This window comes from Gossypium raimondii, chromosome 12, assembly GCF_025698545.1.
Source record: "Gossypium raimondii isolate GPD5lz chromosome 12, ASM2569854v1, whole genome shotgun sequence".
Taxonomy (NCBI): domain Eukaryota; kingdom Viridiplantae; phylum Streptophyta; class Magnoliopsida; order Malvales; family Malvaceae; genus Gossypium; species Gossypium raimondii.
This window is the reverse complement of record NC_068576.1, coordinates 40,939,914-40,956,373: the sequence shown is the minus strand read 5'-3', so window position 1 is coordinate 40,956,373 and position 16,460 is coordinate 40,939,914. Positions and strand designations below refer to the sequence as shown.

General features: G+C 31.9%; 2 long non-coding RNA genes across 3 annotated transcripts; one reads left to right on the top strand and one right to left on the bottom strand.

Moving 5' to 3' along the window:
- The first annotated feature begins 194 nt into the window (after window positions 1-194).
- On the top strand, window positions 195-2,382 carry LOC105762179 (uncharacterized). Its single transcript, XR_008191732.1, has 2 exons — window positions 195-528; window positions 2,132-2,382. It is a non-coding gene; the product is annotated as an uncharacterized LOC105762179 (long non-coding RNA).
- Window positions 2,383-10,201: 7,819 nt separating this feature from the next.
- Window positions 10,202-13,182, bottom strand: LOC128035283 (uncharacterized). Of its 2 annotated transcripts, none has more exons than XR_008191627.1 (4): window positions 12,911-13,182; window positions 11,883-11,950; window positions 10,807-10,851; window positions 10,202-10,695 (listed from the first exon to the last, which is right to left on the bottom strand). It is a non-coding gene; the product is annotated as an uncharacterized LOC128035283 (long non-coding RNA). The 2 variants fall into 2 exon arrangements; XR_008191626.1 differs by having other exon boundaries at window positions 11,888-11,950.
- Window positions 13,183-16,460: the final 3,278 nt, after the last annotated feature.

The window sequence follows — 16,460 nt, the reverse complement described above, 5'->3', positions numbered from 1 at the left end:
CGATGTTCGGCTTTTGTGTTTGGGAGATCCGTAGGTTTGGTTTGATGGTGGTGAGTCAGATTTTTTAGGTTGGATTATTATTTTTATTTTAACGATAATTGGGCAACCATTTAAACCGCCTTGTCTCAGTTTGGGTCAATCTTGTGGCCCTATTAAACTTGGGCCAGTACATATTTTTGGTCAACCTAATGTTTTAGTCCCTTTACTTTGATTAAGGTCTGTTTGATTGGTGTAAAATATTTTTCGGAAAATATTTTCCGAAATTTTCAGTGTTTGTTTTGTGTAAAATGAATTCTAATAGGAAAACATTTTACAAACACGGGTAAAATTCAAAGCTTTTTTTTGGAAATTGTCTTACCCATTTCTCTACCGTAAGACATTTTCCTTTCTCCTTTTCTCTTCTAAGCAAATTTTCTTCCACATCTTCATCTCCGTTCATCACCTCCCCTCACCATCTCCGTCCGTCATCTCCATCGACCGTCGGCATTACTTCTATTTTGAAGAAACCGTCATCTCTGTCATCAACAGGTATTTTTTCTGTTAATTTTCACTGATTTGATTTCTAGATCGGGTCTGGTTCTTGCTTTTTTCTTGCTAGATGGTAGATCGGGTCTGGTTCTATTTTTTCTTGATTTTTAGATCAGTTCATCTGTTTCTAGAAGAGAACTTGAAGACATGAGATGGGAAATACTGCTTGAAATTGGTATGGGAAATACTGCTTGAAAATTGCCCAAACAAACATTTAAGTGGCAAATATGGAGCCTAGGTGAGGAATCATGTCTGTAGGGATTTCTTATTGGTTGCTCCTTACAGTTAGTCCGAAAGCAAGAGAGAAATATCAATTCCATTGACATGGTTACTGCTCTATTTCTTGCCAACTGGAATAGCAACCCTTTTAGAAAGAAAGAAAAAACTGATGAAATGTTAATGCATATTGGATATTCATGAATATTGATTAACTACTGCAGATATAATGGTGCATAATGGTATTTGTTTCTGTAAATTACTGATTTGCTTCAATTTGTTTCGGTGTTAAATTGTGTACTTGTTATTCGTCTGAAGGTGTTTTGATTCTTTCTCTATTTATGAAGTTTACTTGTACAAGAGATGTCTGAAAATGCGTAGAACTAGATGAAAAAAAAAACAAAAAGCAGAAACAACGTTGTTACTTCCTGTCATAATGAATCTTTTATCAGTTGAACTGGTTTACTTCCAGTCACTGAATCCCACCTTTTCTAACCGGTCCCAATTGAGTAACGAGGAAAAAGAAACCCAACCCTCAAGAATTTAGTCAATTACCAACAATAAGAAAAATTACTAGAGCGCTACATCTAGGATGAGCTATGCAGATCCAGGGGCTAACAATTAAATACTCATTCATGTTTAAATCAAACACCTCACAATAATAATGTTCACGATTCATAGTCTCTTCATGTCAAAAAATTTAATCGAAACAAAAGTAAAATTCAAAGTAAAGCTTCCGTTATCTCATCTTTTAGTTTTTTGATGAAACCTTTTCCTTGGTTTAATATTATGTCAATTGGGTGAAAGGTTTATCATTTGGATAATCTTCTGTGTATATTGTGCTTTCAGCCTGCACTTTTGTATATTTTACCGACTGTTATTGGATTCTTGGCTGCTCACTGTGTATGGAATGGAGATGTCAAACCGGTTTGTTCTCCACCGTTGTTTGATTCTCTCTAGCATTATTTGCTTGGCATGGAATTTTTAATTCAATTTCTTTTGCGATTGCCTTTTTACATAAAATTCTATATAGGAGATGGATCCTTGTTAAAATTTGTTTGTTACATTGTCCCGTTTTCCAAGGACTAGCAACAAGTAGGATTTTGCATTTGAGAATTGGGTTTAATGTTTATGAAATGAACCATGTCCAAGTCTTGGTAAAAAGTAAGAAAATGGACTCAATTCCCATGGAGGTACAGGAGGACCTTATGCTTGACACAAACAAAAACCTTGAGAATGTTGGATTAATTGTGTTCCTAAATAATGATTATAGTTTGGTTATGGTATATGATAAATTTCACTATTCAGCTTTGAATATAATCAATGAAATGATTATGGTCTGTATTTGGATTACAATATGGTTAATAGGAGCTAACATGATGTGCAGCTATTGGAGTTTGACGAGTTGAAGACTGCGGTTACGTCTGAAGATGGTAGTGATGACAAATCCAGCAAGAAGGTTGAATGAGTTAGAAGCAGAAACCCTTACACTGAAACCATTTTATTTTAGCTTTGAGAAGGATATAGTGTTCACTTTTAGTACTACTAATTATGTATTTGGATAATATTATTAATTTCTAGTACTCATTGTGGTTTCAAAGCAATTTATAATTATTCAATACTTTTTTTTTAACAAAATTACAAATAATTTATTTAATATTAGTTTTTTCAATTTAACGATTAATATTGTAGCTTAATAATTGAGTATTATTATAAATAAATCATTGCAATATATGTAAAAACAATTTAAAATATAAAAATTTATTAATATATATTAATATATGTAAAAACAACTTTTCCGGAAAATATTTTCAAGAAATCAAACAATGAGAAAATATTTTACATGATTCAATCAAACACCGAAAATATTTTCCAAGAAATCATTTTACGTAAAAGTAAAACATTTCTAGAAATTATTTTACGGAGAACATTTTACTTGCAATCAAACAGACACTAAATTTGAGATTTAATTTTCATACTTTAATTTATGATATTTTAGCCCTCATATTTCTATAATGTTATTAACTAGCTCAAATTATCAGCACCATTGATAAATGTTCGTAAGATTAAGTAATATACTTATGCTTATTGATAAATGTACATAATTCATTTATTTTAGGTCCTTATTATGTTACTTTTTTTTTATTAATCTTCAAGTAAAATATATCTTAGCTTCATTTGTGTACAGGGAATAGTTAGGGGGCTGTCAAGGGATCCGGTCCCTTCTAAAAATGATAATTTTTTATTTAATCCTTTAAAATTTATAAAGATATAGGCTATTAAAATGGTGAAATTACATTTTTATTATCGTAAAAATTATAATTTAATTTCGGTCCCCCATAAAAATAATTTGACTTCACCCCTGTTGCGTATATAGCATAACTTTTGCCTACATTAGCCTTTTTCTTTATTTTTGCTTTGATTTTATATTAGCTACTTATAAATAAATATTTTGGTGTTTTGTGATTTTAATTAGGCACATATGAGCTTGGGATGTAATGTCGAGAATTATCGAGAACAAAACCAAACAATTACGATGAGCGCCAATGAAAGACGAGTGATTTGTGGCCCAAAATACTCACAACTCAACGTGGATTGCACAATTTAGCCCAAACGCTCACATCCTAGAAAGATTCTTTCACAAGCCCTAATAAAGAGATCCCGTGAGATTTAGCATTGCGTTGTTGCTGAACCATGGTGCCAACACCTGCGTATCAAGAATTTCACTTCATTTTGGCATAGGGCTTTGAGGCTATTTTTGTCCTTTTTCAAATATTAAAGTCCAAACAAGTATTGTAGCCCTAATTTAGGTCAAATAAACCTTATAAATAGCATTTTTAAAGGGTTAAACAACTTTTATTACATTTAACTTTTGGCTTATTGCAAATTTATTGTTTTTGTATTTTTCGTATTGTTAAACCCTCTTTTATAGTCAAATGAGTGAAGATTTGAAAGAGATTGAAAGGAATTATAAGAGGGGAAGAATGTTTTGGGGTTTTAGGTTTTTTTTATTTGGGAGGATTTGCGGAAATTGTTATTTTAAGGGTGTTTGGGGGCTTAAAAGCCTCTAAAACATGCGGATCGCGATATTCAAACTCGATATTGCCTGCCTCGACATGGATATCGCGATACCCAATGGCGGATATCGCGATATCCCTCATTTTTGTGCCCATTACATTCTATATTGTCTGAGGTATCGCGATACTAAGGGCTGGGTATCGCAATATCACTTTGTAAAACCAAAACTTTTTACTTTTGAAATTCAGAGGTATCGCAATACCAAAGACTCGATATTGCGATACCTAAAAAAAATTTTGGTCCCCAATCGAAATTGTTCGAAAAATCAAAATACCCCTATGAATATCGCGATTTCACTGAACAAGACCCCAAAATACTTACAAAATCATCAAATTTCTTGTCAATCAACACAAATCCATCCTACTAAGTCTAAGAACTAAACAAGACAAAACTCAAACCTTATTCTAAATGCGAAAATTAATGGAGTCGACACCTAGTCGCATAAAGTTAGATACATCAATCTAATAATGTTCAAAACGTATTAGAGCGTGTTTATCGTATGCACAATAAAAAATAATTAAGATGCAGGAACAAAAATAAATTATTGATACTTTAATCCTTAGAGGCTTAGACCTCCTTGAGGTATAACAGCCTGGTTTTTAGTGGTGACGGGACCACAAATTTCCATCGTGTCGACTCGCAAATATTATTTATAGAATATTTATGGAGTCATTAGAGGCGTTTAGATTGTAACACACCCAACCCGTATCCCTCACCAGAACCGGGTTATGGAGCATTGCCAGAGATTACAGATCAAACAGACAGAAATCTCAAACATTTTATATCATCAAAACAAGTCATCAAAGCATCATTTTAATCCAAATTATGAACTCTCCAAAATAGATCTTATAACTTCATTTACAATCAAACCATAAAATAACTAATATTTAGACACTCTAGGTACATACTGACACAAAGAAATAAACATCACCATATTTGAGTTTGGGATAGTTGTTGGATGTTGAATCAGCAATTAAACTTAAGACTTAACCTGCGCACAGAAAACAAAACCGTACACTGAGTAAAAACTCAGTGGTATTTCTATAATCCAAATTTTAAAAAAAACAATAAAATATGTATAATAAAATGTTAAGCACAATTGAACATAATCACACAATACTCAACTGTCATCACTTGCTATATATAATACCTTTCCATAATTTATTCACGTATCATTTAAACAATGACACTATCCATTCTACATTCAATTTATGAATATATAACTCGTGTATTCCATGTATTTGTAACATATTTCACATTCTATTTTCAGTTTACTATCTCATATTCTTAGCCCAAAGTAGATTTTATAGAACACACCGGATATACGGAACAAATACAGAGGTGCATTATTATGCACTAATGAACAGAGAGCACTAAAGTGCTAAACGGAGAGCACTGTCGTGCTAGTAATCAGAGAGCACCAAAGTGCTAATAATCAGAGAGCGCGCTAAAGTTCATTAATGGCATGCCACTAATATCCCAGTAGTTCTAAATTCCGTCTACTTGGGCATTAAAACTGAATTTTATACATATAAAAAATAATTCAATTATCATATTTGCACAATTTCACATTTACACATATATATTTATAATATATATTCCAATTCAATTTAACCAATATAATTTCATCACATATCAAGACAATCCATTTCAATTGTAAAACACAATAATTCTCACATCAATCACTTACTATAACATTTAATCAAAATACAACAGTTAATAATTAGATTCAGATTATAGAAATACAAATAAGGAATTCTAAGCTATTCCTCGTCAACTATATTTTTCCCCTTTTTAGTCGAGAATTCCGGTACGACGCTAGCTACAGAATTAAAACAATTAAAAATCATCAATACAACACCATTCAATCTCACATTAAATATTTCAATTTTTACTCAATATTTTCCTAAATTCCAATATAGTCCCTAAACCGAGACTAACTTTTATTCTCAAAACTAATTTCATATTTTCATTCCATTCCCACTTTAAACTAATTTAACTCTCTAATTTCACCATAAATCCCTAATTTTGAAATTTTCTCAATTTAGTCCTTACTATTGAAAACTTATGTTTTATTTTACAAATCAACCATTTACTAACTCCTAACTTGAAATTCAATCAATTTAACCCCTAATTCATCAATTAATTCAACATGAACATCTAAAACTTTACTAACTTTCAAAATTTCAACTTAAATCAAGTAGTATTTTGTTCTAGGATTCCAAAAACATCAAAATTATAAGAAAATGGACTAATTTGACTTACCAAATTAAGCTTGGAACTTCAAAACCCCAATTTTTCCTTTTCTTTCTTTCCTTCTTTCATTCTCTGTTTCGTTTTAAGCTTTCTGTTTCTTTCTTATTTCTTTTCTTTCTTTTGTTTTATATATATAATAATAATATAATAATAATATTTTAATCTAAAATATCTTATACTTAAATATTAAGTAAATTATACATATTATTACAAATGTATGTATATATTTTATTACACATGTATTTTATTATTACCACACAAGTGTCACATTTTTAGTTTATTTACTAATTTAGTCCCTTGATTTTTTCTATTTCATAATTAAACTTTCACAATCAATTCAATTTAGTCCTTTTATCTAATTAACCTTAATTAAGTCAAACTCACCTAATCAAAAGCTAATTAACTACACAACTAGCTTCGTAAATATTTATTAAAATATTTACGAATCTGAGGAGTCCCGAGAATGTATTTTTGAAAAAAAATCACATTTCACTCGTAAATATTAAATAATAATATTTACGAACTTACTCATCAGATTTAGTGGCCTCGAACCACTATTTTCGGCACCACTGAAAATCAGGTTGTTACATAGATAGCTAATTAAAGAAAAATTACTAAATTGTAAAAGGTGCAAAACATAGTAATTATTGCAATTAGGTTATCAAATAGCTTAATTAATAAATGAGGAAGGACTTAAGTAGCAATTATGCCCTAGTTATTATGGTGGGACGATAATTTGGTTGAAATTGATAAAATATTATATGAGCAATGGCAATTTTGTAATTTAATCAAAATTAAAGAATGAATAAAATAATTTCATCTTCATTTTCATATTTGTTTTCTTCTTCAAATTGCCGAAAGCCATAGCTAGGGAGAAGAAGCTTCGATTTTCTTGTTTTCTTTGCATGTAAGTGAAATTGATACCTATTTCTTGTAATTTTTATGTTTTTGATATTGTTACAACTAGGTCTAACTAGCTCGTACCTTCGTTTTTGAATCTGTTAAAGAATTTTGGAAGTTACCATTGATGAATCTTAGTTTTTTTTATGATAATTATGTGATTGAAGTTGTAATTGTGATTATAGGTTGTTTTTAAAGTGATTTTAGTAAGTTTTTATTAAAGGATTAAATTGTTAAAATGTTAAAAGTACATGGGTTGTAGGTAAATAAAAGGTGTTTTGTGGACCATTTTAGGGCTTAGAATATTCAGCTATAATCTGATCTTGAAGAAAATGGTTAATTTGATTATTTTAGGATTAAGGGACTAAATTGCAAAAGTTATAAAAGTTAGGGCAACTATGTAATTTTGAAAAATAAAAGGGTATAAAATGTAAAGTAAATTGGGATATGAAATGTAAGCTAATAATTGGGAATTTTTCATTTTAGATCAAGACCTTATTGATTTACGTGAAAAAGAGAAAATTACGAAATAGTCCTTAAACTACTGCAACTATTACAACTTAGTCAAGGTAAGTTCATACGGTTTATAATTTAATATCTATATGAAATTTTTGATGATATAATAAGATATGATAGATATAATTGTTTATTGATGATGTAAAGTTATTTGCGAAATATTATTGAATTTCAATACTTGGATCGGATAAACGCAGGATACAGTACAATCGAATGACAGCGTGTTATGTGGGGGATTGGAGTGGAGATTGATGTGGTGTGATATATACATTTTTCCCGAGTAGGTCGAGGTTCAACATTTGTTGCGAACTCTCGTGTTATACTTCTTATTTTGGCATGTTTTCGGTTGGACTACCTATTCAGAGCAATTGGCGTGTTATCAGGTGGTTGAGCTCTTATGAGCATTTGACGTGTTTTCGGATGGATTTACTGTACTCATATCTATAAGTCGTTCATCATATCGTAAATTATTGTATTATACTTATATAATGACTTTGATTGGCATGACATGTAATTGATTATATTGTGGATATGTATATTATTCTCGGAGAACTTTGGTTGAGTTTTGAATTGAGAGGTGCAACTCACCGGTATGTAGTTGTGGATGACATAAAGCATGTGTTATTAGATAATTTTTTATTGAATTGTTATATTTACTTTGGTAAGACTTATTATTTCTATACGTCGAACTTACTAAGCTTTAATAAGCTTACTTGTCTTACTTTCTGTTCTTGTAGATACTTTTGGAGGTTGGACAATCGGATCAACACTCAAGTCACACTATCCATCCGTTTTTGATGGTTTTTGGAATGTTATTTTGGATTATATGGCATGTAATAGGCTTGTTTTTCATTACTATTGTTTTGATGTGTAAATCTATAAATAATGATCTTAAGTGCAAGTAGACAACTTATTATGATATATGTGAATGAAGGAAGATGTTTCTAGTACAAATTATTAGTATATTCCTTATTGAAATGTTGTGATTTGAGGTGTCTATGATAGGCATATTGGTTGAATGTTAAATTGTGTGAATTGACATGCTTTGGTTGATGATACATACTATGGTATAATTGCGTATACTTGTGGTACCAATGAGGATACATTGGTTAGGCAATTAGGATGGCTGATTTAGCATGTTTTGAACTTGTTTAGTGTCATTTTGAATAGGTCTTATGGCTGGTAAATGGATTACTTAGGGTCTAAATAAGCTTGAAATGGTAAACTTGTCATTTAAGGTTCATTTAGGTACACATGGCCTGGGGCACGCCCGTGCCACTTAGCTGTATGCCACACACGATTTGAGGTACGATCGTGTGTTTTAACTCAGTGTGTTACACGACCTCGCACATGGCCTGGGACACAACCATGTGTCACAAGTCAGAGAGTTACATGGTCTGGAACATAGCCTACGACATGGTCGTGTGGCCTAATTTAGTGAGTTACAAGACCTGGGGCATTCCACATAGCTTGGCCATACGGCCTTGTGTCCCCTGTTTTGAAATTTTTCATATTTTTCTTAAAACTTCTGTTTTGTTTCAAATTGGTCTTGAATTACCTCAAAACTATTTTTAAGGCCTCAAAGCTATTTTTAGGGCATCAAAGGCTCGATTTAGGGATAATATGCTTATGTTTGATATGTCTTTAATATGATTTATTTAATTATTTATTTATTGATAAATATTTTTTGAGTGTTCGGTAATGTCTCGTAACCCTAATCCGGCGACAAAGACGGGTTGAGGGTGTTACACGAGGAGATCATACACTCCCTTGAGTTCCTTTCTCCCATCCGACTTATGATCGCCACCTTTGGAACTATCGACTTCACACTGTATATATTGAACTTCCTTAAAGGTGTCTAAGGTTCTCTCGAAGTAAAATTTCACTCATTGCCCATTGCCTAAGAATCTCTGGCTGTCATCAGTTTCAAGTTCCAAGGTTCCATTGGTCAACACATAAGTGATGGTATATGGATTGGTCCACCATGACCTCAGTTTCCCTTGAAACAAATTCAAACATGAATTGAATAGAAGAACTTGCTAACGCGACGCAAAATTTTTCCTTTTGATCATGGCATCATGACGAAGTTTGCTTTTTCCTTGTACAACTTGGAGTTTTCATATGCATAGAGTCAAAACTCTTCAAGTTCATGCAATTGGAATAGACGTGTTCCCCTTGCAAGGTTCATGTCTAAGTTTAGCTCTTAGACTGCCCAGTATGCTTTTTTCTCCAGCTTAGTAGGTAAGTGACAATTTTTTTTCTATAGATTAACTTATAAGGTGACATCTCGAGAGATGTTTTATAAGTTGTTTGATATGCCTAGAAGGCATCATCTAAGCAAAGGGACTAATCCTTACGAGTTGATTCACCGTCTTTTCTAATAGCTACTTGATTTCCTAATTCAACACTTTAGCTTGACCACTAGATTGAGGGTGATAGGTAGTAACAATTTGGTGTTTCACTTTGTATTTAGAAAGTGCATTTTTCAACTGTTTATTGCAGAAACGTGTCTTTTCATCACTGATTATAGCCTTAGGTGTCCCAAATATTGAAACTATGTTCTTGTGGAGAAACTTCAATATTGCATTGGTATCGTTGGAAGACAAAGCCACCGCTTCAACCTATTTGGAAACATAGTCCACCGCTAACAAGATGTACTGATTTCCTAAAAAGTTCAGAAAAGGGCCCCATGAAATCAATCCCCCATACATCAAATATTTTCACTTCAAGAATTCCCTTTTGAGACATCTCGTCTCGCTTGGAAATGTTCACAATCATTTGGCTCAGATTACATCTCTTGACAAATTCATACGCATCATGAGTCATCGTCGGCCAATAAAAACCATATTACAAGATTTTTTGTGCTGTCATTTTTCTACCAAAATGTCCCCCGCAAGAGGAGGTGTAACATCCCATGAGAATACCGTCCATCTCTTCTTTGGCCATGCATCTTGGGATAAGTCGATCTGCGCATTTCCAAAAGGCATAAGATTCCTCCCAAATATAATCTCGAGCATCATGAGTAATTTTCTTCTTTTGTTGACTAGATGCCTCAGTCGGGAAGACTCATCGCACTAAATAATTGACAATGTCAACGTGCCATGGTGTTGATAGTGTTCTTTTCTTCACAAAAAAATAATTAGCAATAAACAATCGTTCATCATAAATGTTTCATCTATGGCTTTATCCCCTTGCGATCACCTGCGTGTTCCAAATAAGACAAATGATCAACCACTTGGTTCCCCCTCCCTTTTCTATCTAGTATCCATAAATCAAATTCCTGAAGTAACAAAACTCATCTCATCAATTTACCTTTGGTCTTCTTTTTCTTCACAACATACTTTAAAGCTGAGTGATCTGTGCATACATAAACTCAGTTAGCCATTAAATACAGGCGAAATTTCTCACATGCAATTAACACAACTAACATTTATTTTTCGGTTGTTGTGTAATAGTATTGGGTCGGTTTTAAGGTCTTGCTAGCATAATGAATAACATGAAAAACTTTGTCTTTCTTTTGGCCCAAAACGACTCCAACTGAAAAGTCGCTAGCATCACACATGATAACAGATGACTCATCCCAATTAGGGCTGCAAATAATAAGGGCGGTCACCAAATTTTCCTTTAAGGCTTTAAAAGCAATATTACACTTTTCATCAAAGATAAAAGATACATCTTTTTGTAGGAGACAGCTCAATGGTTTAGAGATGTGTAAAAAATCTTTGATCAAGCGTCAATAAAGCCCAACATGCCCCAAAAATTCTGAATTCCACAAAGAGAATATGGGGTGAAAGTTTCTCAATAACTTCAATTTTCATACAGTCAAATCTTAATACCTTCTTAGAATTCTAATTTCCAAGGATGATACCCTCCATTACCATGAAATGACATTTTTCCTAATTTAGTACAAAGTTTGTAACACCCCCTAACCCCAAACCGTCGCCAGAACAGGGTTAGGAGGCATTACCGGACATACCAAGCAATTTAAAAATAATTCTTAAATAAATAACCAACCTATTAAAATAATTCATAAATTGTAATAAATTTTACTAATTGATTTCATTCATTTTTAGAAAAATTTAAAGACATTTCGCTTATTTTACATCAAACCCCGCAATTTAAAACCATATCATTTTCAAATATAACCAGATCAACCAATTCATTTTACATTCACATTTTCTATTCTAAATACTTCTAATCAAACTCAATCAACATAATATCAATTTAAAATTTAACAAGGTAATAAATAAATCAAAATAGATAAACTTCTTTCATAATAATTCATAAACTTTTAATACTAATATATATTTTTTAACCATTTATATTAAAACATAACAACCTTTACACACATCCTATGTACATGCCACATTACCCAAAGGAAAATATACATCACCAAAGTTATGCTGAAGTCGGGATTAATCTGGATGCTGAACCGGGACCTTTGACTTCTATCGACCTGCGCACGGAAACAACCGTACGCTGAGTATTTCATACTCGGTGGTATTACCATAATTCAAGTTATAACAATATTTAAACATGTAATGCATAATTCGTATATACAATTTAAATTCAATATCTCAACAATAGCAATTCATCAACCAATATCATATATCCACAATTTGAGTTTGAACAAATCATGAACCTTAGGTTCATTCCTCTATCTCATATCACATTTCAATTCACAATTCAACTTTTTCATTTCATTTCAGTAGCTCGTTTAACCAACTTGTTCGGTTTATCATTTCATCATTTACCCTATTAACAAAACTCGGACTTTGGCGGATACACGGATCCAACCAAACACACCAGAATGGCACCCAAGTGCCTCATTGGATAGTTCAAGCAATAATTGACACCAGTGTCTCATCGGCAAAGCAAGAAAGTTGGTACCAGATACCTCATCGAATCTATCCGAAGAAATATAGTGACACCAGTGTCTCATCGACTCGAGGTCAAGTATCCTGAACTCTTCCAATCCTATGGCATGCCAACTATATCCGACTCAAATTGACTAGTTAATAGGGTATTTAAATCACATATAATCCCAATTCAATCACAATTTCTCACACTTTCAATTCAATCATTTTTCCACCTTTCAATCAATAATTAATCCATAATTCACATATTTTCACAACTCAATACATTTCCATTCAATTTAATATCGGTCACTATTCGATTTAAATTCACTTCCCACTTTCAATCAACAAACAATTCAAATATTAATTCATATCAACTATTCAAATTAATTCTCACTCATCTTAATAATAATAATAATAATAATAATAATAATAATAATAATAATACTAATAATAATACTAATACTAATATTAATACTTACCTCACATTTCATTTACTAGACACATAAATTAAAATTTAGCATTTAATAATAAATAACTTGAATTATAGTAATACAAACCGTGAATCTCCCGCTTTAGTCCTCGATAGCTTTCCCTTTTCCTTTTGATGCCGATGCCTCGGGTTCTTTGTTAGCTACGAAAATAATAATAATTTATACTATTAATTTCAACACTAATTATGATAAATAATTAAATTTCTATTCAATTTCTTCATTATTCTCAATTTAATCCTAACTAAATTCACTTACTTTCCTAATTCAATTCACACTCTATTTCTATCAAATTTCATCCAAACTTAAATTTAACTATTAAAATTTCAGCATATTTTCCTAATTTCAAATTTTCCCCAATTTAGTCCCTAACACATAAAACGTATAATTTCTTTTATAATTTAATCCTTTTATCGGTTCTAACTTGAAATTTATTCAATTAAATCCCTAATTCAACAATTTATTCAACATGAATCATGCTTAAAAAACTATAAACTTCCAAAATATCAACTTAATTTCATCAAAACTTTGTTTTAAAACTTCTAAATCATCAAAACTAAATAAAAGGGCTTAATTGACTTACCAAATTAACTCCAAGCTTTAAAATCTATTTTCCCTTTTTCTTTCTTTTTCTTCTTTCTTCCCTGTTTCGTTTGCTTCTCTGTTTCTTTGTTCTTTCTATTCTGTTTATTTTCTTTTGTTTTATTTCTTTACTTTCTTTTATTTACTTTATTGTTTTAATTATAACAATATAATAATATATTTACTTAATTAATAAGTAATATATTTTATTCTTAAATACATATGTTTATTATTATTACACATGTATTTACCAACACCACCCACTTGTCTATTATCATCACTATACATTTGTCCTTATTTAATTTATTTCTTAATATAATATTTATAATATAATTAATTTAATAATATACTTTATAATTAATTTATATATTATATAAATAAATAATATAAATATCTAAGATTTTTCCCATGTATTGTCGCCTATTCTTAAGCCATTGGCTTATTTACCTATTTAGTCCCTTTTTATTTTCTTTTGATTTATAATTAGACTTTTACCCTTTATTCATTTTAATCCTTTTTCCTAATTACTCTTAATTAAGCTAAATTCACCTTTCTAAAACCTAATTAAATACACAACTAGTCTAGTAAAATTTTCTAATAATTATTTTCAGACTCAGCTTACTAAGACGGAGGCCCGATATTATACTTTTCCGATGCCCATGAATTTTGGGTCATTACAAAGTTAGTCTCTTTGCATATTTTGAGCACCCTTTCAAGATTTTCCAAGCTTTCAGTGAAAGAATCTTCGTGGACCAAAAAGTTATCCATAAATATGTCTAAGACTTCCTCGATCATGCTAGTGAAAATAGATGTCATACAATGCATAAACGTAGCTAGAGCGTTCGACAAACCGAAAGGCATCCTCGAAAAGGCGTAAGTACCAAACAAGCAAGTGAAGGTAGTTTTTCATTGAACATCTAGATGGATCGAGATTTAATGATATCCCGAACACCTGTCTAAGAAACAATAAAACTCATTTCCAGCCAATCTATCGAGAATCTTATCAATGAATGGTAATGGAAAATGATCATTCCTAATAGTGTCCTTAAACTTTTGATAGTCAATACATACACGCCACGCAATCACAATCCTAGTTGGGATCAGTTGTTCCCTGTCCTTCGAGACTATAACCATTCCCCCTATTTCAGAACACAATGTATTGGGCTCACCCAATCGCTATCAGAAATGGCATAAACGATGCTGACATCTAACCACTTAGTTAGCTTATTCTTCACAACTTCTTTCATCGCAAGATTTAGTCGTCGCTGAGTGTTTACCACTGGTTTTTTTTTCCATCTTCTAAAAATATTTTATGTTGGCAAATAGACGAGCTTATACCCTTGATATCTGCAATCGTCCATCCAATAGCCTTTTTATGAACACTCAATACAAGAAAAAGTGCAGTTTCCCTTTCCGTACCTAGTCAAGCAAAAATAATAAACCAAAGAGTGTTGTTCCTACCCAAATAAACATACTTCAAACCTTCCAAAAGAGGCTTTTATTCTAGTTCCAAATGTTTAACCATTAAAGGTGTCATATTTTCAGATGCATCTTCGAGAGGCCCCAACGACTCTTTACTATGTCTCTACCAATCTAATTGATGCACACACTCTTTCTTGAGTTGAATTTCCATGTCTTCATACAATTCACCATCCTCTTCATTAACGATTAACTTACCTCTTTCTTGAGTAGGAAGCTTTTTATATTCCCCCACCTTATTGGTTTTAATTTATTCTATACTCTTCACATCTGAGACTAGCTCCAATTCATAATCCTCCTACTCTGTCGATTCATTATTTTTCTAGTCTACCGTCATTCCCGGTATAAAAACTCCTTGAGCTAATTCCACTTTTTGACCCTCCAATTCCTCAAAAGTCTTACTAAAAATCTCACAATCTAGTGAACGACTATTCTCCCAAGCAGAATCGTTAACGCTGATGTTTGGAAGTAGAACCATTATTTTCCTCACTATTATAGTCTAGATACTTCTTCCTAATATGATGTCAAATTGAGTCTTACTGCTTACATCTAATCGAGCATAAAAATATTGTAATTGCATGACACTCTCTACTTCATTTCCAATTAAGCCTCTTAATATTGTAATTGCTTGAAGTCGAACAGTTCTTTATAAACAGTGAACATGTTATCATGGGTATGCTCTACTTTAAGAATAACCGATGAAATTCCTTTGATGTAGTTATGGTGTTAGGAGGCAACATATCTAACCATTCATTGGCTTTCACTCCAAGAGCAAACGGGATCAATAACAATCGAATGGTGTCAGGTAGAACTCCTTTGTAACTCATGGTACTACATATGTGTTCAAACTTGCGAAGGAATCCTACCGGATCCTCACATTTGTTTCCACCAAACTGAAGATTAACTAGAACCCACAAAATAAGAGATGGATTAACCTCGATGTATGAAATCTCGATATAGGGTGTCGTTATCCCCGCTCGTAGCCAACTTAGATCATGCGACATAGTGTCTAGTAATGATGTCATGATCAATAAATGTGAAGGTAACTTCCTTCATAAGAAAACCCAATTTCCTACATCAATGAGATAAGTAAACCAATTAATCGACTCACATAATCCATTTACATAGCAAATAAATGAGTAAAATAAAATTCGTATATATAAATCCTACTTTTACTACTTATCTTTACGTAAAGGTGCACAACTAAAAATCACTCAATCTGGAACCATGTCCCTGACAACGGTGCCAACAACTTGATCGTTCGCTCGCGTGCACGTTAAAATAAACGATTTTGGAAAACTAATTTTTTGAAGAATGGTTTTAACTACAAGCATACAGGTTAGTAGTAATATTTATAGTGTCCAATGGAACACCGAAGTATTCCAAGGGGTTAAACAAAAAAGAAGTTGGTGATTGAATAATAAATAGCGTACACTCTAAAGTCTAAGCAGCTACTGGTACAATTTTATAGTACAATAAACCATAACAATAAAATGTTGCAAGGAAATTAAATACGCTACTCCATAAACCAAATTGTAAAGAGTATAAGCCTACGGAA